Source organism: Phacochoerus africanus, chromosome 15, assembly GCF_016906955.1.
Source record: "Phacochoerus africanus isolate WHEZ1 chromosome 15, ROS_Pafr_v1, whole genome shotgun sequence".
Lineage (NCBI taxonomy): Eukaryota > Metazoa > Chordata > Mammalia > Artiodactyla > Suidae > Phacochoerus > Phacochoerus africanus.
In genome coordinates, this window is record NC_062558.1 from 124124630 (window position 1) to 124147995 (window position 23366).

Consider the following 23366-nt stretch of genomic DNA (forward strand, 5'->3'; position numbering starts at 1 on the left):
GAAAAGGGGGATTTGATTCGGCCCTGGAGGTCCCTCTCTTAGGCCAAGCAGTGGAGACGTCACGGTGAAACGTGAGTGCAGCAGTGGTCCTTTTGAGATTGCTCTACTGTCCAGTGGGTGAGAGCTGCCTGGAGATGGCGTGGGCCTTCAGCCACAGTAGATGCAGAAGTATTTAGCCCCGTCCTCATATTCCAGCAGCAGAGGCAGGACCAGGGATGCAGTGTGGCTTTCCCTGCTGGTTAGTGCTGGGTTCGAAAACCAACCCACCACATCTCAACCATGGTGGTGTAGAGTAAGAAACACAGTGCTGAACTGGCCCAGGGCCTCCAGCAGCCCACCGTCAATGAACACGTGTGCCCCACCGGTGCACCTGCAAGCTGCCCCTCAGGCCCGTGCCACACCTCGGAAACCCATCATGTCACACCCTGGGGATGGGGTCTGTGAAGGCAGCTCCAGGTGTAAAGAAAATCAGGGTGAGCAGCCAATGGTTGGTCCTGCAGGAGACAGAAGTGGGGAGGTGGGGGACACCATTGGTTGCTTGGAATTATTTATTCCACGAATATCTAGAAAGGAGTGTGGATGCAAGCAAAGACCAACCAAATGAGAAAAGCAAAGTGCACTTATTCAGAGCTTCCTGTAGCAAAGGAGTCAGCCACTGCGACTTGCGTCTTGGCAGAGACCCAAAGACAGGCAACCCTGTTGGAAAGTTCTGTAGCGGAAAGAAGAAAAGGCTTCATGGGCGCCCTAGTCAGGGGCTGTCCACCTGGGGAGGCTGGAGGCAGGCAACTAGAAGGGCTGCACCCTATGCACTTAGGTAGGGGTACCTATTTGCCTTTCTAGGGGTCGATACTAAGTTGGAAGCAGGGATAAAAATTAAGGAAGCTGTCAGTTATTAATCAAGTCCTGATTATTGGGGGCTGACTGTTACAGAAGTTAGTGTTTAGCTTCCTGGATTATCACTGGAGATAGCAATCTGGCGTCTTGCAAGGCTGACTCATGGCAGGCTGGCTTCCCAGGCTGTTTACTATAGATGAGGTTCTGCGGGTTTTGGTTCAAGTTCCATTTTTATGCCTGGCCCAGCCGTTGTCTGTCTGCATATTCCATCTCCACACCTTTCGAAAGTGCCTTTCATTGAGGCTGGGATTCCTGAAGTTCTCAGGGGGCCTCTAGCTTGGCTCCATCCTTTCTGCCCCACCATCTTCTCCTTGGGAAAAATAAAAGTACTGATTTGCTTTGATGTGCCTTCTTTATAACCACAAACCACTCCTCATGGATTTCAGTTTGAATGCCACTGAAAATCAAAGTTGGAACTGGCTCCTTTCTGTAGGAAACGCCACGTTGCTTCCTCAGCCATCCTAACAAGATGAGATACTCTGGAAACCTCACATGGCCTCCTCCTTCCCCACCCCCCCTCCCCCACTTCCCACCCCATCAAGCAGAGTCACAGTCAAGTCCAGGGAATATGCTGCTTGGCTTTTGGCTTTGTGCTGCCTGTCTTATGGTTTCAGATCTAATGCTGCATGAAAATATTGTGCATTATGCAGTAATAGGTGTGTGTGTGTATTTACGAAAAAAATCATTGTGAAATCATGTAACATATATTAACTTGTAAAAAAATGTGTCTTGTGGACTTTCAGAATAAGAACAAAGAGTGTGATAAAAAGTGCACCAGAAGAGGGTGTGGGGAAGAGAGAACGCTCTTACAGTGCTGGTAGGAATATAAATTGGGGTGGCCACTATGGAAAAAAGTATGGAGTTCCCTTAAAAATTAAAAATAGAGTCACCATGTGATCCAGCAATTGCAATCTTGGGCATATATCTAGAAAAAACTCTAATTGGAAAAGATACGTGTACCCCTATGTTCCTAGCAGCTCTATTTACAACAGCCAAGACATGTACGCGACCTGAATGTCCATCAACAGATGAATGGATAAAGATGTGGTATCTATGTATTACTCAGCCACAAAAATGAATGAAATAATACCATTTTCAGCAACGTGGATGGACGTAGAGATGATCATACTAAGTGAAGTAAGTCAGACAGAGGAAGATAAACATCATATGATATCACTTATATGTTGAATCTAAAAAAAGGATAGAAATGAACTTATTTTCAAAACAGAAACAGGCTGTTTTAGGGCTGCACCTGCAGCATATGGAAGTTTCCAGGCTAGGGGTTGAAGTGGAGCTGCAGCTGCTGATACACCACAGCCACAGCAATGCCAGCTCCGAGCCATATCTGTGACCTACACTGCAGCTTGCAGCAGTGCCAAATCCTCAACCCACTGAGCAAAGCCAGGGCTCGAACCTGCATCCTCATGGACACTAGTCGGGTTCTTAAATCGCTGAACCACAAAGGGAACTCCCCATGCATTTTTTTTAATTAAGATTTTTTTATTTTGTAAGATATGCATCATATAAAACTTACCATGTTAACCCTTTTAAAGTGCACCGATCAGTAGTGTTAAATATATTGACATTGTCATGCAGCCAATCTCAGAGCGCTTCATCTGGCAAAACTGAAACTCTGCCCAGAGTTCGATACATTTTTATCACATACGGGTTCCCATATCCACCACCACAGTCAAGATTCATGACGTTTCCATCACCACAAGGAGCTCTCCTGTCTTCCTCATAACCACACCCATTCACTTCACTTTTGCCGTCAGCCTCTCCTCCCAAATCTTTAGCAACCACTGCTATAGTCTCTATTTCCATGCTTTTGTCATTTCAGGAATGTTATATAAATGGAACCATATGGTACATAACTTTGTGGGATTGATTTTCTTAACTCAGCATAATTCTCTGGAGATTCAATCCAAGCTGTTTCATGTATCAATAATTAGTCCCCCCCCTTTATTTTTGCTGAGTAGTATTCCATGGTATGGACGTACCACGGTTTAAACAAACCATTCACCCATTTAAGGGTATGTGGGCTGTTTCCAGTTTGGGGTGTTGTGAATAAAGCTGCTATGAACATTCACGTACAGGTTTTTATGCAAATATAGGTTTTCATTTTTCTGGGATAAATGCCCAAGAGTGAATTGCTGGGTCATATGACGATTGCACATTTGATTATGTAAGAGACTGCCAACTATTTTCTGGAGCAGAGGTACCCTTTTCATTCCCATCAGCAGTGAATGAATGATCCAGTTTCTCTACATCCTCTCCAGTTTTTGATATTGTCCTTGCTCTTTCATGGAGACATTGTGGTAGGTTTACGGTGATGTGTCATTGTGGTTTTAATTTGCATTTCCATAATGGCTCATGAGGCTAAACATTTTTTTCATGTGTTTATATACTATCTGGATAACCTCTTTGGTGAAATGTCTGTTCATGTTTTTTGCCCATTTTCTAATTGGATTATACGGTTTTTTGCTGTTGGGATTTGAGAGTTTTGTAAACATGGTCTGGAAACTAGTCTTTTGTCAGATTTGTGTTTGGGGCATGTTTTTCTTCAACAGTTTTATGAGGCTTCAAGCTTGCTCATCACCTCCATTTGCATCAGTGTGACACATATAATAAATGTTCTTTGAAGGAACAAATTAACTTGATTGTTCAGGGTTGTAGAATGAGTTACAGCTTAGGACGGTTTTCCTCAATTATGTTCCCAGAAACAACAGATGGTAATAAGTATTTGAGACAAACAGGATTCTGTGATCAAATGAGATTTAGTCTGGAAGAGCCACAATGCACATTGACATAGTAAAACTCTGAGAAGAGCAAAGTATAGAAAAGTCTCTGAGAACTTCTGCAAGAAAATGCTCACTTAACTTTTTTGCACTGAGAACTTTCCATCATTTTTTGACCATGAGATCCTTTATTTCATGGAGCAAAAGCTTCAATGTCTTGCCAAGCCAGTGTTTCTTGATACAGAGTTCAGGAAGATGGCTCAGATCCTTGAATTAGTGCGGCAAAGAAGAATGGAAGAGGATTCTGGATGAACAAGGAGACAGAGATGGGAAATCACAGGATGCATGGTAGTGGAAGCTACAGGCACTTTGGTGTTGCCAGAGTATGAAGTATAAAGTGGAGGGGGTGAACAAAGAGGCATGAGGGCCAATGAGGGCCAAGTCCTCTAGAAGACTTTGTCTGCCATCTGTGGAGTGTGCATTTAACTGAGTGGACACACGGGGGTGCTGATGCTCTGAACGGTAGCATGATGTAGTCAAGATCTGCAGTCTAGGCAGACTGTTCTGGTGGTTGGGTGGAGGATGGAGTGGAAGGGAACAATTAGAAGTCTGCCTTGGTGTTTCCATAGAAGATGGGGTCTGATGAACAAGCCATGCATTAGTGGGAGAGGGAGGTCAGGGTAGATAAACTGCCATCCAGTATGTTCCCAGCCTCAACCAGAGCTGGGAGAAAATACTCCCAAAGAGGGCTAAGAGAGCTTGGTGTCATCAAGAGCACAGGAGACCCGCTGATAAGCAGCAGCAGAGCAAAGGGCATCGTGGCTCAGGTAGAGGGAACAGAGCAGCTGTTTTATTCCTCTTTGCCTCTCATTACGTTGCAGTTTCTGACACAAACTGGAGGCTCAACAAGTGTTCTTTGAGTGAATGAACAAGTTGACTTCTTTGTTCAAGGTTGTTTATCACCTTGATCAAGTTTGCCATCTTTCAAAGAGAGACTCCCACAGCCAGAGCAGCCCAAACGAGATGCCCTTGGTTGCCCAAGTAACTAAGGTCTCACTAAGTCCCAGCCTAAGATGATCTGTCATTTGTTAAAAGCTGAGTGTGAGTTAGGAGGTCTGGCACTCTGCGGGGGTGCGCTCCCTTGAACAAATGGCCCTGTTGCTAAGGAGCAGAGTGGAAGTTTCAAGTTGGACCCCAGCCTGTGACCCCACCCATCCAAAGCCCATATTGCCCCAAAGCATTTGTCCTTAATGGTCAATCCTGAGTGTATTTCAAGGGAAATTTAATCCATATGGTTTTGATTCATTTACACTTAACTCATCAGAACCCCTCCCCCCCCCCCAACCCCCAGGAGAATTTGTTGCCATTTGGGAAGCATTTTCAGATGTGATAAAAGCCTTTAAAGTGATCGGTGAAAAGACTAGGAGTTGGTCATGAATCTGACACAGGAGGAGGCCAAGGGCCTAGTCTGGCCTTTCTTTACTCTGGTTCAGAGATGGCCCGTCTGAATCACACTTTTCATCCTTGATTTTGGAAAGGCACTAGGTTAGAGAAAAATGGAAAATGTGGGAGAGAAAACCTAAGCAGGAAGCAGGGTAGAGCATGGCAGATGAAGTCCGGGGCCCCAGCCTTCAGACTGAGGGAGCTTCCCATTCAGCCACCTCTCAGTCCAGGCCATGTAGCCTCAGTCACCTTGGTTGTGACAAGTGGCTCTAAACCCTGGAGCAGTAGATGGTTAGAGTGGGCGGTCTCAGCAATCCCACCCCTGCATGCCCTGCTTGCTGCAGGTGTGGACCTGCCCTGAAATGTAACCAGCTGGTTAACCCTCTGTTCTCCTTAATATTCGTTAAGGTTTACTATGTATCAGACCACTTGACACGAACCTGTGTACCATATTAAGAGGTGCCAGCTTGGGCAAGGGACTCAACCTCTCTTAGCTCAAGAGACAGTAAACATGGTGATCAGGAAGCTCTGAGCTACGCAGCCCACATTCACCTCTTATTAGTTGGCTGATCCTGAACAAGTTACGGATCTTGAACAAATTCGGCCCCTGAGTTCCTATCTCATTGGGCTCTTCCAAGGCTGGAGAGTCTTATTATTCCAGGTAACCTTGCATAATGATCCAATGATGTAGCTGCTCTTATTACCACCATTCTGTAGGTGAGGAAAGTGGGTCCCATCACAGTTAAGACAGTAATACAAAATAATTGGTAGAGCTAGAATTCAAACTCCAGTCTCTATGACTCCAGAGAAGCAGGTCTCTGGGATTTGTTAGTGTAGTGGGTATTTGTTTGGGATTGTTTATTTCCTTTCCTTTCCTTTCCTTTCCTTTCCTTTCCTTCCTTCCTTCCTTCCTTCCTTCCTTCCTTCCTTCCTTCCTTCCTTCCTTCCTTCCTTCCTTCCCTCCCTCCTTCCTTCCTTCCTTCTTTCTTTCTTTCTATTTTTAGGGCTTTACCCACAGCATATGGAGATTCCCAGGCTAGGGGTCCAATCAGAGCTGTAGCTTCTGGCCTACACCACAGCCACAGCAATGCCAGATCCTTGACCCACTGAGCGAGGCCAGGGATGGAACCTGCATTAACTGCTGAGTCATGACGGGAACTCTGGTATTGTTTATCTTCTCTATGATATCATGTAGGCACAGCACAAGAATTTTTTTTACCTCTTTTTTTTTCTTTTTTCTTTTGTCCTTTTAGGGCTGCACCTGAGACATATGGAGGTTCCCAGGTTAGGTATTTGGGTATTTGTTTGGGATTGTTTATTTCCTTTCCTTTCCTTTCCTTTCCTTCCTTCCTTCCTTCCTTCCCTCCCTCCTTCCTTCCTTCTTTCTTTCTTTCTATTTTTAGGGCTTCACCCACAGCATATGGAGATTCCCAGGCTAGGGGTCCAATCAGAGCTGTAGCTGCTGGCCTACACCACAGCCACAGCAATGCCAGATCCTTGACCCACTGATCGAGGCCAGGGATGGAACCTGCATTAACTGCTGAGTCATGACGGGAACTCTGGTATTGTTTATCTTCTCTATGATATCATGTAGGCACGGCACAAGAATTTTTTTTACCTCTTTTTTTTTTCTTTTGTCCTTTTAGGGCCGCACCTGAGACATATGGAGGTTCCCAGGTTAGGTGTCCAATTGGAGCTGTTGCTGCTGGCCTACTCCAGAGCCACAGCAATGCCAGACCTGAGCCTTGTCTACAAACTACACCACAGCTCACAGCAACGCTGGATCCCTAACCCACTGAGCAAGGCCAGGGATTGAACCCGCAACCTCATGGTTCCTAGTCGGATTTGCTTATACTGCACCACAATGGGAACTCCATTTTTTTTTTTTACATCTTTAATATCAACAACACAGAACAATCATGATTTGGTATTGTGTCAGAAATATTTCAAATGGAATTTCCACTGTGTTCTCAGCACCCAGCTCACGGGTATATTTGGAGAATGTTTCTCCATCAGACAGGAAGCTTTCACATCGAAGAGACACAACTCAACTCTCACCTGCAAAAGCACCAAGAGAAATGTATGAGCTGACAGAACTGGGAAAGACCATGGTTGAATCTAGCCACTCAGAAGATGTCACTAGGAATCTTTTTCTCACCATCGCTTCTCTTTGCTTTACTGCAGTCTGGCTTCCTCTCAAGTGGCTCTCCCAGATGGCAGTAAGATAGCAGTTTCAGGCTGATGGCCCTCCAGCCTAACAACTCCTGAGAGGAAGAGTGTGTTGTCCTCAAATTCCAGCAAAACAGGAGCGTTGACTCTCTTTTGATCTGGCTAGGGGTACACACCCACCTCCTCCAGGGCATAAAGCGTAGGGATTGGTCAGCTGTGGTCACGTGCACATCCCCAGGGCCCGTAAATGGAGTCAGCTTCATTCAAACCAGAAGACTGAGTGTGGGGAAGGGGTGGTCCCCACGGGAAAACCCAGGATGCTAATATGAGAAGAAGGGGAATGGATCCTGGGCAGGCAGAAGCATCAGCTGTTCACTGCACCTTGACATTGAGTGTTGCGGGGGGGGGAGCTGTTTGTGTCACACCTGACACCCCAGTGGACCCAGACCCTCGATCCTCAAACATCCTGGTAACAACACTGGAAATTTTCTTTGTCTGAGAAACACTTTAATCTTGTGCTGCCAAGACATCCTAAAAGCCGAGGCGGCGAGAAAAGACAAGAGTGGCACCTCCCATGTCGGCTGAGCTGCCACCTGTCCTCTGGCCCACCTCCACCATCCCCAGCCCTGCAGGTATCTGATGTCACAGTTGTCCCAGTCAGACGGAGGGCAATCTTTGGAGACCTTGCCAAGAGAATGGAATTACCGGAATATTTCTACTTAGCTTGTCCTCAAGCTGCCAAGAGGCACTTAAGTGCATGTTGAATTGGGCCAATGGGCCAGTTGAGTCCACTGGCCCAAATTAGGTTTACCTTCTCCCACAGGAACCTAAACATGGCCTTTCCCTCGGGAGTCTGAACAGCGTAGACGTCACCTCTGGGTGTCTTGGGACATTGAGCTCTTCTTCCCAAAGGTCAGAGGAGACAGCCCCCATGCCAGAAGGGGGCCATGCTCTCAGGGACGCCCACCCCAGGCAGCTCACCCCAGGGCAGTGGGCTGGAAGAAGCTAAGAGCATCATGTAAGCTGGCGGAGTAGCCATTTACTCAGTTTCTAGCATCTTGTTTTTGTCTCTACGTGGAGCCGATGGATGGCTCATTTGGACTCAACTGGCCCATCGGCCCAATTCAACAAGCACTGAAGTGCCTCTTGGAAGCTTGAGGACACGCTAGGTAGAAATATTCTAGGAATTCTATCAAAACTCTCGGACAGCCTTCAGGATCTGGAATCATACTGACCCGGGTGTAAGCCCAATCCTGGCACGCATGTGCTATGTGATTTTGACCTCCATTTCCCGATCTGTAAAACAGGGATGCTGGCACAAGTGCCCATATCCGGGGGCTTTCCTGAGGCTGACATGAGGTGACATATATCGAGGCCAGTAGCCGCCACTGTGGGTCAGCCCACAAAAGTGTGGCCTTCCCTCCCCTCGGCCAGCTCTTTGTTGACCGGACTGGCCAGTAGGTGGGACAGATCCTCTTCCTGATGCATCTTGACAGCTGGGCACAGGGGCACCACCAGGCCATCAGCATCAGCTTTCTCAACCACCCTTCTTCAGGTGGTACGAGGAGGAGGCAGGGACTGGATGAAAATTGGCCATTAATTAGCCCAACACACACCCACACACCTTAACGGGCACCCTGGGGCTTTACATATGACCCCCAAATGCAGGTATAAATGTTCATATTTATCTTTGATATCATGCCTTCTAGATTGAATAATAATAACAGACACCAGGTACCAAGCAAAATACTTAACAATCTTTCCATAGCTGATTTCATCCTCACAACGGTCTCATGATGGTGTCAGCGTTAATACTTCTTACAGAGGAGGAGCCTGGAACTCTTGAGAGGTGAAGGCGAGGCTGCCATCAGTTGTGTGTGTGAGAGCACCCCCTGCAGGTGAGGGCTGCACATTGCTAATAAAAGTAGCAGGCGGCCCTCTTTTGGCACTCACTCTGTGCCAGATGTAGCCACAAGCGTTCCATCTTTAATCCTCACAGCCATCTCCCACAAAACCTCGGGGACCATATAGAGGCCCTTGCTAGCTTGTCCAAAGTCAACAGTTAATAAAGGGCAGAGCCTTCCAGAGTCCCTGCTAGAACACCCTGCCCTTTTCCCGAAAAACACGTTTAAAAATTGTGATTAATAACGGTCCCCACCACCACCACCCCCCCGTCAATAGATACATGTTCCATGACAGCAGAAGAGTCATTCTTGTATCCCCAGGACACAACACAACGCTTGGCTCATAGCAGGTGCTGAATATTCTTGTTGAAAAGTGAGTTATTGAGTGCATGAATGAACAGGGTATAGAAGACAGATACGAGGAAGGGTTCTAATAGCAAAAACTGTCCACTCTTTCACCCCCAGTGTTTGGTGCAGGTGGCCAGGCTGCTGGGGGTGGTGGCACTCTGAATGCTGGCACCTGCGCCAGGCGGTGCAGAATGAAGTCCCCCAAGAGCACGCGAACGGAACTTCGGAGAGATGTACTCTGTCCAGGGCCGCCAAGTTCCTTGACCCCCTCACAACATCTGGCCAGAGAAGCATTTCGTTTTTCAGACAAACCGAGACAGTCCTGCCAACATCCAAAGTGGCCACTGGCCAAGAGGCACTTGGGTTCAACGCTGCTGATTTTGTTGAAACAGCTGAGTGTTTTGCCACAGAGCCTCAGCCCTTCTGCGCTGGCGCTCTTCTCTCCTGTCTCTGGCTGAGGACATCCTCAGGCCGGGACTCTTAATCCTCCTGAACACAAGGGAGGATGTGCTCCTGACCCGGCGCCAAGGCACCCTGGAGCCCCCAGAGGCCGCCCCGGGCGGATCTGGAACGTTCAGAAATGCTGCCATCTTGTGGCGTCTTCAGGCGGGAGCAAGACGCTCCCTGGCAACCTTCAGCCAGCAGCTCCTGCAAGGCTCCTCCGCCTTCACCTTTTCCTTTGTTCTCATCTTTTCTCAACCATCCCTCTGCTCCAGAGTGACGACCAATTCATGCTGGCGATTTGGAATTTTCCTCTCTGAAAAGAGCACCACCAGCATGCACTTTAGAACTTTTAGGAGTTTCTGCAAATTCTGTCTTTGGAGAGACCCTGTCCCTGAGACTTGGTAAGGAGAGCCCCCAGTGTGTCCAGCATCCCCCAGGGGGCTCAGAGCACAAGCCACAGAGAGTGGACGTGGTCCGAGGCATCTTCGTCCATGGGCGCTGCTTGTCCTTGTGAGTTTGTCCAAGAACCCCGTGGCGGACGTGGGTACCTAGCTTCTGAAACCTCACTCCCAAGCTTGATGATATGCCCACTGAAAGGTTCAGCTGAATCTGAGAGGTCTTGTGCATCAGGGACCCCGCAGACTGGACCCCGGGGACTCCAAGTGGAAGAGCCTCTTGTCAATTCCAAGGGGGGGTGCCCTTGAGACCGCAGACGACCCCGCCCACAATCCTCTGGCGTCCCGAAAGGAAGAAGCAAAGCCTTGACTCAGTGCTTGGAGGCGGATTCCTAGAAGATTGCCCCAAAGAAGAGTGCAGAGATGGTACATGTTTGCATTGCAGTTTTTGCGTGGAGCTGTCTCTGCTTCCAACCTGCTCTGGGTGGATTACCTGCTTCAGGGCCAGCCTTGGGCAAAACTGTCAAGGGGAAAATAATGATCTTTGGCACCTCCCAGCTCTCTTGGAAGTTATCAGATCGCAGAGGGCAAGCCCCCGAGGGAAAGGGGTGGGACACAGGACAGGTAAGTTTTGACAGGAATGGAAACTGGGTAGAAGGTCTAGGATGCTCCCCGGAGGTGGCGTGGGTGGGGGAGGGTAGTCACGGAGGCTGCCGATTGCTGAATTGAGGGGTGAGAATCAAAGAGCTGTAAAGGGCTGAGAAATCGATGGACAGCAGAGTCCTTTCGGCCGGGCTAAGTTGAAGTGGCCTGCGCGGCCCAGCATAAAAGCTACAGGCTGCTTCCTACGTGCAAGGAGACGTGAGCCTTGTCCTGCGTGGCTGGGGGTGGGGGCTGGGAAGAGGCTGGCTGGGTGCCTGCTGACTGCGAAGAGATGAGGCAGAGGCTCACAAAACATTTGTATGTTACTGTTTCACCGTCTTCGCCTTTCCTCATGGGCTGGCCAGGCCTGGACCCTTTTGGATTATAAGAATTGAGTATGTCCTTATTTTACCAAGGAAAGCACTGAGGATCACGGAGCAGAGTTGGTACAAGGCAACATTGAGGCAGATCGGAGTCATCATCTGTGCTGCTGTAACAAATTACCACTAAGTGGCTTTTTTTTTTTTTTGTCTTTTTCCTTTTCTAGGGCCGCTTCCTGCAGCATATGGAGGTTTCCAAGGCTAGGGGTCGAATCAGAGCTATTGATGCCAACCTATGCCAGAGCCACAGCAATGCGGGATCCACGCCACATCTGCAACTTACACCACAGCTCTTGGCAACGCCAGATCCTTAACCCACGGAGCAAGGCCAGGGATCGAACCCGCAGCCTCATGGTTCCTAGTCAGATTCGTTCACCACTGCGCCACGACGGGAACTCCCACCTCTAAGTGGCTTAAAACAGTGCAAGTTAGGTATCTCGTTCGTGAGCAAAAGTGAAGGTGTCATCAGGACTGCGTTCCTCTGGAAGCTCTAGGGAAGGGTCCATTACCTTGTCTTCTGGAGGCCACTGCGTCTTTGGCTCATGAGACCCTCCTCCACCTTCCAAGCCAGCAGCATTGCATCTCGCTGACCGGTCCATCAGGCGCACCTCACTCTGTCCACTGCCCGGAAAAGACCCATTGTGCCCACTTGGATAATCCAGGCTAATCTCCCAACTCACCAGCCTCAACCTTAATCTCATCTGCAAAATCCCTTTTGCCAGGTCAGGTAACATAGTCACCGGTTCTGGGGCTTAGGGTGTGGACATCTTTAGGGGTCATTATTCTGCCCCCTGCACAGTGGTCTCTCCTCTCTGGGCCAGACACCAGGCTGTGCTTCCACCCTTTCCCCTCTACCTCCTCCCCGCCTCCCTATTAAACCGGGGGAGTGACTTCACCTCAGGCTACATCTGCTTCCAAACCACTTGCCTGGTTCTCACCCAAACCCACCACTTGATTCCGAAATTACATGCAGGACTAATTGTTGCTTGAGGCTACTTGTGAAATGGGGATAGTTTGTAACAAAAAACCCAGCACAAGGCCTCAAGGTAGGGGATGAATTGTTCAGGGAGCAGACAGGAAACACACACACACACACACACACACACACACACCTTTGCATTTGGGTCCAATTCTGTGCCTCCCTCCCAGAACCCACAAAAGCCTGGTGAGGGAATTGTGAAGACACACCTTTAAAATTTTTCTCTAAACCTTGGGAGTTCCCGTTGTGGTGCAGCAGAAAAGAATCCAACTCATATCCATGAGGATGCGGGTTTGATCCCTGGCCTCGCTCAGTGGGTCCGGGAATCCACTGTTGCCTCGAGCTGTGGTGTAGGTCGAAGACACAGCTCGGATCCCGCGCTGCTGTGGCTGTGGCACAGGCTGGCTGCTGTAGCTCCCATTCGACCCCTAGCCTGGGAACCTCCATGTGTCCTGGGTGTGGCCCTAAAAGAATAAAAGCAAAAAACAAAAATTTTTTTTCTCTAAACCAAGTAATAAAATAGATGCAGAAAGGCAAAGCCAAGAAAGCTGTGGACTTGGTCTGGAACATAATTATTCTTTCACTTGTCAGGTAAGTTTGAAGAAAAAAATTGGCCAGATAAAAGAAGTGAGAAGGAATTTGACTGACTTGTTTAAAGTTATGTAGGCTTTTGAAAGAGAGGAATTTCTTTTTCTTTTTTTTTTTGTCTTTTTGCCTTTTATAGGGCCACTCCCGCGGCATATGGAGGTTCCCAGGCTAGGGGCCGAATCAGAGCTGTAGCCACTGGCCTATGCCAGAGCCACAGCAACGCAAGATCCGAGCCACGTCTGTGACCCACACCACAGCTCACGGCAATGCTGGGTCCCCAACCCACCGAGTGAGGCCAGGGATGGAACCGGCAACCTCATGGTTCCTAGTCGGATTCGCTAACCACTGAGCCACAACGGGAACTCCGAAAGAGAGGAATTTCTAAATGAGAAATGTTTGCTGTTGATTTTTCAAATGAACCATTCGGGGTTGTTCCCATTGAATGGGGCCAGCACTTGTCTGCTTTACCTCAGCTGCCAAATAATGTTGGGGCTCAAGTCCAAATATCTTTCTTGTAAAGAATTCTTTGCCCTCCCCATGCATATGACTTGCAATCTCATTAACTTTTTTTTTTTTTGTCTTTTGTTGTTGTTGTTATTGCTATTTCTTGGGCCGCTCCCGTGGCATATGGAGGTTCCCAGGCTAGGGGTCCAATCAGAGCTGTAGCCACCGGCCTACGCCAGAGCCACAGCAACGCGGGATCCGAGCCGCGTCTGCAACCTACACCACAGCCCACGGCAACGCCGGATCGTTAACCCACTGAGCAAGGGCAGGGACCGAACCCGCAACCTCATGGTTCCTAGTCGGATTCGTTAACCACTGCGCCACGACGGGAACTCCCCCTTATTAACTTTCTTTATAAATGTTTTGTTTCTAAATTTTTGTGTTCTTTTAGGATCAGCCTCCTCACGTAGTTTGGTCCAGATTAAGTGGTGCATAAGCCAAAGAATGAGGAGGCTTAGCTGGAGCCCGAATGGCCTGCCCCTGAGGATGCAGCCAGTGGTGATCAGCCCAGGGACCCAGGGTCCTCCCAGTGGGACCTCCCAGATGGGGGAGCCTCCTTGGAAAGGACTCATCCTAGAGGAAGGGAGAATGGACAGTGTCGGAAAGGATGCGGGGGGGGGCGGGGGGGGGGGGGAAACTCCCAGGGCAGGCTGTCACTCCATTAACCTCTGACTCAGCTATCAAAGTGGACCTGGGTTCCAGAAGGGGCCTGCGACAGAAGGGAGTGGAAGGAAGCTGGAAGGATAGGACCAGATGATGAACTGTCAGAGCGGCTGGTCCCTTCCCTGACCCTAGTCCTGAGGATGCCTCGGAGGCCAGAGGAAGGTGGATGGAATGCAAAGCAAGAGTGAGGATGTGTGGGACCGCTAAGCAGACAGAAGACTGGGTCTCCAGGTTGAAGGGTGGGGACCCTCAAAGTGAAAGAGCGTCCATTCCCAGGGTGTGGGAGAGCTTTTACGGTCTGCTCCTTTCTCTTTCTCGCATTGCTCCAGAGAGACACTGATCTCTTCATCTCCTCTGGGGGGCACAGCAGTGCCCATCCAGTGACCCCTGAGGATGCGGGTCAGCATCCAGATGGGCCCCAGCCTAGTCAGGGTGGTGTGCCACTGCCCCCCTCCCCCGAAGATCATCTCCAGGTGAAAACACAGTCTTACTTCGCTTCGCCCTGCCCTGCTCTGTGTCCTTCATTCTCCATCTCCTGAGAGCTCTTTTCCGAGACATCACTTGGACAAAATCCCTTTTCAGGCTCTGCTTCTAGAGAACTTAACCTAAGACAGTATGATAAATGGAAATGGATAAAGTGGCAGAAATTAGTCCTAGTATAATAACAATTGTAAATACATTAAATTCACTGATTAAAAAAAATAGAGATTCCAGATTGAATCAAAAGTAAACACCAATACAACAAGAACCAAGGTCCAGGACTTCCCGCTGAGCCACAGCGGGAAGAACCCGACTAGCATCCATGAGGATGTGGGTTCTCTCTTTGGCCTCACTCAATGGGTTAAGGATGGGGTGTTGCCATGAGCTGTGGTATAGGTCGAAGATGTGGCTCAGATCCTGTGTTGCTGTGGCTGTGCTGTAGGCCAGCAGCTGTAACTCCAATTTGACCCCTTGCCTGGGAACATCCATTTGCCACAGGTATGGCCTAAAAAGGAAAAAAAAAAAGGAAAGAAAAGAACCAAGATCCAGAAATACACATAATTAGTAAACTCACATTAATAGGTGTTTATAGAACAAAGTATGTAACACAGAATGTATGTATCTCCATATAATTTTATATATATAATTATTTGAATGCACATAGAACATACACAAAAACTTAGCTTAGACTTAGACATAAAAGAAGTCTCAATAAATTCTGAAGAATTAACATCAGACAATGTGTTCTGATCGTGTTGGGACAAGAAGAAACCTGTGTCAAATTATTGGCTTAAAAATTACATCCATTATGCAACTAAAAAGTGTGCTATTTAATTATTCATGGATTGAGGAGGAAATCATAAGGGAAGTTCTAAAATACTTAAAGCTAAATGCAGATGAAAATACTGTATACCAAGATTTGCACAACAGACAAAAGAAGGAACATAGGAACATATGGCTTTAAATACTTTTGTCCAAAAAGAAAAAAAAAACAACCACACACACAAAAATGCTGAAAACAAATCACCTAAGCTTTGAGATTTAAGCTTTCATATTTTTTTTTCAGTAGCAAAGAAATTTCAAAAAGGTACAATGGAAAGAAATGATTAAAAAATAGGATAGAAATTATTGAAACAGAGAACAGAAAAAAAAAAAATGACAAGACTAACAAGACCAAATGCTAGCATTTTGAAAAGATAAATAAGAAGAGACAAACATCTGGTAAAATTGTTTTTTTAACAAAACTTTTGATTAAGAGAGTTGTAGATTTACATGTAATAATATGAAATAATACAGAGGGATTTAATATATTCTTTATCCAGTTTTCCCCAAAGGTAACATTTTGCAAAACCATAGTACACAATACAGCTGGGATACTGACAACCATACACTAATTTTATTTAGAATTTCTCAGTTCTACTTGCACACACTTGGGTGTGCACTTAGTTCCATGCAGTTTTGTCAAATGTTCAGAGTCATGTACCCACGTCCCCAGTCAAGATACTGAATAGCTCCTTCACCATAAGGCTTTCTCCTAAAAAAAAAAAAAAAAAAAAGCTTTTTGAAAAAAAGAAGAGAAGCTACAAATAAATAGGTACACAAAACAGATAAATACCTATTGATGCAGTAAAAAAAAAAAATTAGAGAATAACAATAGAATATTACGAATAGCTGTATACCGAAAGATTGGAAACCTCAGGCAAAATGGATACATTGTCAGAAAAATGTACAAAATCAAAATTAGGATAAGACAAATGGAAATGTTGAATAGCAATAGCTAATAAAGGAAGACAGTGGGTCCTCGAATAGTGAACTGCGTGAGTCCACTTATGGGTAGATTTTTCACTCAGTAGGCACTACAGTACTACTGGCTCAATCCACAGCTGGGTACGTGGATGGGACCATGAATGCAGAGGAGTGACTGTCAAGTTATTCGTGGCTTATTGACTCAGAGGATCATCTCTAACCCTCACATGGCTCGTGGATCAACTATAGATACGGTGGTCAAATAGATTTCCACCCTAAATGCCAGTATCAAACAATTTTAGAGGTAAATTCCAATAAATTAGCAAATTACAAGAGAATCCCTACTTGATACAAGTTGTCTCAGAAATCAGAAGGAGGGAAAATGATCTAAGACATTTTATGAGAGGCATATGCTGGAAAAATAATAGCCACCCACATTCAACAATATAGCTAAAATAAATAATGACAAAGTATAGCTTAACTTCAGAAAATCTAAATAATGAAATTCACCATGTTATGTAGGAGAGAAGAAAAACGGCACGGTTATCTCAATATATCTAGAAGATGGTTTTCCTAAAGTTCAACATCTAATTATGATTTTTTTTAACTCAGAGGAAAAGGAGTTTAAAAAAAGCTTTCCTTAAACTGATAAATGCATAGCAGATATACAGGAGCAAAAATTAAAGTTAGTGAAAAAATTCAGATATTTGTCATTAAGTTGCTAATGAGGGGTTCCCTTTGTGGCTTAGTGGTAATGAATCTGGCTAGGATTCATGAGGATGTGGGTTCAGTCTGGCCTCACTTGGTGGGTTAAGGATCCGGCATTGCTGGGAGCTGTGGTGTAGGTCACAGATGCGTCTCCGATCCGGAGTTGCTGTGGCTGTGGTGTAGGCTGGCAGCTGTAGCTTGGATTCAACCCCTAGCCTGGAAACTTCCATGTGCTGTGGATGTGGCCCTTAAAAAAAAAAAAAGCAAAAAGATTGCTAACGAGACAAATATACGCTCTATCCTCTTAAACAATATGGTACAGGGTATTCTGACTAATACTACAAAATTAAAATGAAACGAAACATGGAAATTGAAAGAATAAGAGAGGATTGCACTGGAGCTCCCATCATGCAGCAGCAGAAACGAATCCGACTAGGAACCATAAGGTTGCAGATTCCATCCCTGGCTTCGCACAGTGGGTTAAGGATCTGGCGTTGCTGTGAGCTGTGGTATGGGTCACAGAGGCGGCTCAGATCCTGAGTTGTTGTGGCTGTGGTGTAGGCCAGCAGCTGTAGCTCCGATTAGACCCCCAGCCTGGGAACCACCATATGCCGCAGGTGTGGCCCTGAAAAGCAAAATTAATAAAGAAATAAATAAAAAGACTGCACTTCTGTGTAAGGGATAATGATCATTTCCACAGTAAATTCAAGAGTATCAATAGGAAAAAGACTCAAGATTCCTAAGTATGTGGTAAGATTGTTAGATGCAAGAGTCATTTGCATACCTCTGTGAAAAAGCTTATCTCTGACTTTGACTTATGGTCATGCCCAAGTGACTTGCACAGGACTTACTTCCTACCATAAATAACTAGAAAATAGGATAAAATGTATGAAACTGATGTTTTCAGGAATTGAACAACAGGCATCACAGGACTGTGATGCTTCGGAAAAGGCAAACCAGGGGGGCAATCTCTACAATCCCTGGCCTGCCTGGAGGAACATTCCAGAATACAGTGCCACGGGGGCTTGTCAAGCGGTTGGTGGCTGCCTCACTGAGTCAGGAACACAGAGATCAGAGTTTGATGAGACCGGGGTGACTGGAGCTGGTGGGCAGAGAATCAGAAAGGAAGGAGATTAGGGAGAGAAAGAATTCCATGAGTTGCTGCTGTCTATTAACCTGTGCCTATATAGAAGGAAACTCTGTGAGACCAGGACAAGAAGCCTGGGGAACTGTCACGTAAACAATTTCGTGAGTTTACAAGGGCAGGAAGACACTTGAGCTCTGAGCAAATAAAGGAGAGAGTCCTGCGTGAACATCTTGGATTTTCAGCTGAGTCACACCTTAGTAATGATTCTAAGATGAAGGTTACTTTAAATCTGCCCTTTAAAAAAGGTTAAAAACAAGCCTTGAAGGACCATGCTGATCTGCACATTACTGAACTGTCTGCCAGACAAACCCAACCCTCCAGAAGAAACGCAACAATCTAGCACTCAACATAAAATTCACAATGTCCAGCATTCAAAAAATATTACTCAAAATGGCAAGAAACAGCAAAATATGACACATAGCCAAGAAAGACCAAAAAAAAAAAAAAAAATCAAAAGAAACAAACATGAAAACGACAGGTGATGGAATTTGCAAACAAGATGCTTATATGTGAAACAGTATATTATTTTTAAAAAGACAAACTGTAGGGAGTTAAATGTATTTTTGGTAAATTTTAGAGCAACGAAAATAAAACCAAAGAAGTATATAGTTAAAGAGTTATTAATGGGGAATAAATGTCATGTGAAATAATACTCAGTTAAGCTGCAATAACATGGGTATGAGAGAAAAATAAATGAATAACAGATGGGAGAAAAAGAAAGGCAATAAAAAAAGCAGTATATTTAAATCCAACCATATTGTTAATTGCAATGTAATTATTGTTAATTGTTAAATGTAATTAAATGTAATTTTAAAACATTCCATTTAAAAGACAAGTTTCTCAGACTGGACCCAATTTTATGCTGTTTCAAGGGAAATTAGAAAGTATTTTAACTTCATGAAAATGAAAACAAAAAACTAAAATTCGTGAGATGCAGCTAACATACCATTTCGAGAGCGATTTATAGCCTTAAATGCCCATATTAGGAAAGAATAAAGGTCAAAAATCAGGGCTATTACCTTCCACTACAGTGATCTTACCTTTGTTAAAAGTTAGAAAAATAAGAACAAATTAAACCTAAAGTTAGTAGAAGGAGGAGTATGATAAATATAAGAATGGAAATCTAAGAAATGGAAAACAGACAAAAACAGGGGAAGAGAATTAATGAAACAGAAAGCAGTTTTCTTGAAAATATCAATTGATAAATTTCTAGTTAGGATGGTCAGGAGAAAGAGAGAGAGAGAAGATAGAAATTACTAGCTATAGGAATTCCTTGGTTAAGGATCTGATATTGTTATTATTCCCTAGTTAAGGGTCTAATTGTTATTATTCCCTAGTGAAGGATCTAATTGTCACTGCTGTGGTTCTGGTTACTGTGGTAGCACAGGTTTGATCCCTGGCCTGGAAACTTGCACATGCCACCAGCATAGCATAAAGAAAGAAATAAAGAAAGAAAGAATTTACCAGCTATAAATGAGGAGACATCATTATAAATCCTACAGACATTAAAATAATAATGGAATAACAAGGGAATAGCATGAGCAATATTATCAAATAACAATGCATATGATATGGAAAAAAAATCACCTAAAAGTCCCAAATTCTCAAAAATATACTCAAGAAAAAAAAATAGAAAACTCTAATATTGCAAATCAGTTTAAAAAATAAATTAGTAATTTAAAACTTTCCCACAAGAGAAGCCCCAGACCATACATCTTTGCTGGTAAAGTTCATCCAGCATTTAAGGAAGAAACGACATTGATCTTAACTTTTTCCAGAAAATAGGGTAAAGGGAGCACTTCCCAACCCATGTTATGGAACTGATGGTACCTGAATATCAAAACAAGGCAAAAAGAAAAAAAAAGGAATTATATACCAATATCCTCCATAAACTACACGCAAAAATCATGAACAAGATATTAGTAAATATAAGCCAGTCATGTATAAAATAGATACTATAATTGTGGCCAAGTGGCTTTATTCCAGAGATGCAAAGGTGGTTTAACATTCCAAAAAAAAAAAAATCAATAAACACAATTCACTTTATTAATAGAATAGAGACATCTTATATGATCATCTCAGTAGACACAAAAAAAGACATTTGATAAAATTCAATACCCGCTCATGATAATAAATATCAACAAATTAAGAATAAGAAAGAACTCTCTCATGCTGATAAAGATCGTCTGTAGGATATACCTACAGCTAACATCACACTTAATGGTCAAAGAAGAAAACATCTTCCTTAAGGTTAGCAACAAGCAACCATGTCTGTTCAGCAGTGTACTGGACATCCTAGCCAGTGCAATAATTTAGAAAAGATTTTTTTTTTTTTGTCTTTTTGCCATTTCTTGGGCCGCTCCTGCGGCATATGGAGGTTCTCAGGCTAGGGGTCGAATCAGAGCTGTAGCCACCGGCCTACACCAGAGCCACAGCAACGTGGGATCCGAGCCGCATCCGCGACCCACACCACAGCTCACGGCAATGCCGGATCCTTAACCCACTGAGCAAGGCCAGGGATCGAACCTGCAACCCCATGGTTCCTAGTTGGATTCATTAACCACTGAGCCACGACGGGAACTCCGAAAAGAAATTTTTTAAATTGAAGGCATGTAGACTGGAAAGAAAGAACTGACATTTTTTTTTTTATTGAGAGAATTTATTTGATTATCTAGGTAGACAATCCTGAAAGCCTACAGCCACAAAACTGGAACTAATATATTAATTTAACAATGTTTTATGACCCAAGGTTGTTACACAAAAAACAATTTATTTTCACAAACTATCAAAGAAAAATTAGAAAATAAAATTCGAGAAAAGGCAATTCTACACTATAGAATGGAAAGCAAATCAGTTGTTCCCTTGGGTAAAAAGAAAATAAAAGGATTAATTACAAAGCAGCAAGAGGGGACTTTTGTGGATGACAGAAATATTCTACATTTTGATTGTGGTGGTTACATAGATGTGAACACTTGTTAAAATTCATTAAATCCTACAATCAACATGGGGACATCTTATTGTCAATAAATTTTTGTGTCAATGAAGTTGAGGTTTAAAAAAGTAAAAAAAAAAAAAAAATTGGGATTCCACTACACCAGTGATAACTTACTAGAAAAATATAATAGACTCTTGTCACAATTCCTAATAGTCTACCACCACCCTACATTACCAGGACTATCTAGGAATTAATCTAAAAATACACAAGATCTTTTATAGAGAAATAATTTATTTTTTTTGTCTTTTTGCCATTTCTTGCGCCGCTCCCACAGCACATGGAGTTTCCCAGGTTAGGGGTCAAATCGGAGCTGTAGCCACTGGCCTACGCCAGAGCCACAGCAACGCAGGATCCGAGCCATGTCTGCAACCTACACTACAGCTCATGGCAACACCAGATCCTTAACCCACTGATCAAGGCCAGGGATCGAACCCGAAACCTCATGGTTCATAGTCGGATTCGTTAACCACTGAGCCACAGCGGGAACGCCTAGAGAAAAAATTTAAATAAACCTAAATAAATGCAGACATAGAACATGTTTATAAATGGACAGACCTAAAAGTCAATCTTCCCCTCATTAATTCCTAAAATTCTACTCAATTCCAATAAAAAATTCCCTTTTTTGGACCTTTATAAATCTTCCAAAATTAAGAAAAATAAAGCTACACAAATAGCTAAGACACTTTTGAAAAATAAAAAGGACCAAAGTAAGAAAATTTTGCCCTATTAGGTATTCCACAAAGACATGGTAATGTAGTTAGTGGGGTATTAGTACAAGAACAGGTAAATAGACAAATGGAATAAAGAAGAAAACTCAGAAAGAGACCTCTGATCTGTGCTAAAGAGGCACTGGGATTCAGTGGAGGAAAAAAAATGAATTATTTAGTAGATTCTGTTGGGGTAACTGGCTCACTGGCCAAACATAAAAAAAGTGTGGCTCTAATTCAAACCACATTAAAAAACAAACTCAAAAAAGACCTAAATGTAAAAGAAAAATGCTATGTATTCAATAGAAGAATATGTAAAAGAATATCTTTTTGACCTTAGGGAGGTAAAGCTTTCTTCAATAAGGCACCAAAAGCAAAAACCACATGGCAAAAATCGGTGAACTTGACTACATCAAAATTTAAAATATCTGTTTAAACCTGGCCACCAGAGCCATAGTTAACTGAGAGATGGCAGATTGGGAGGAATTAATGAACAATGCCTAAAACTAACAAAAGAATAGACTCCAAATATCAGGTACTGCAAACTGACAAAAGAAAGAGAATCTAAAGCAGAGATACAGGCAGATGCTGAAAGGGGAAGTCACATAGTGGATAAGTTTATGGAGAACTGATCAACCTCATCAGTAATTAGAAAGATGCAAATGAAAATAGCAATGAGAGGCATGCCCTTGTAGCTCAGTGGGTTAAAGATCTGATGTAGTCACGGCAGTGGCTCTGGTTCCATCCCTGGCCTGGGAACCGGGAACTTCCACATGTGGCGAGTGCAGCCAAAAAAAAAAAACACCCAAAAACCAAAGAACAACAACGACAACAACAAAACCAGTGAAGAGATGCTGCTGGGCAGCAATGAGTAAAGTCAGAAGAAAAGACAAAGACAAAACGTTAATGAGGATGTGGAGAAACAGGACCTTCCAATCAGCTCCATTTTCCGGAAATACAAGCAAAACAATGCCCCCAGGGAGCTCTGGATTGCTGGCTGGCACTTGGGTGGGAATGGAGTGGAGTCATTTCATGAAGCTGTCAGTGGCCTCCCAGGTAACCTGCAAGGGCCGCCCAGATTCATGCCAACAGGGGAGATCAGGCTGGCATTCAGGTCCTGACACTTATCCAGATCAGACTGGAAAATTCGGGAGAGGGCTACAGAATGCAATCTCTTTCTCCTCAGAAATATACAAGCTAGGGTGGGAGAAAGAGGGGTCAGTCATGGCGTGTTGGCACCTTAATCCCCACGCCCTGCCTCCCATTCTTCCCAGGAGGAAAGGAAGAGAGCGGATACGAGGGAGGTCCTTGGGTCTGGCCCCTCTGGCGCTTTGAACATGCTCCTGGACCCCGTGCTGGGATGCTCCCTGCCTCAGAATCCTCATCCACCCCATGGGAGGGAGCCCTGCCCCAGCCTCCCCTGCCGGCCGGGTTACTGAAATACGAAGGCCTGTGAGTTCACAATGCAGGTAGTGGGCTGAACCATGAGGAT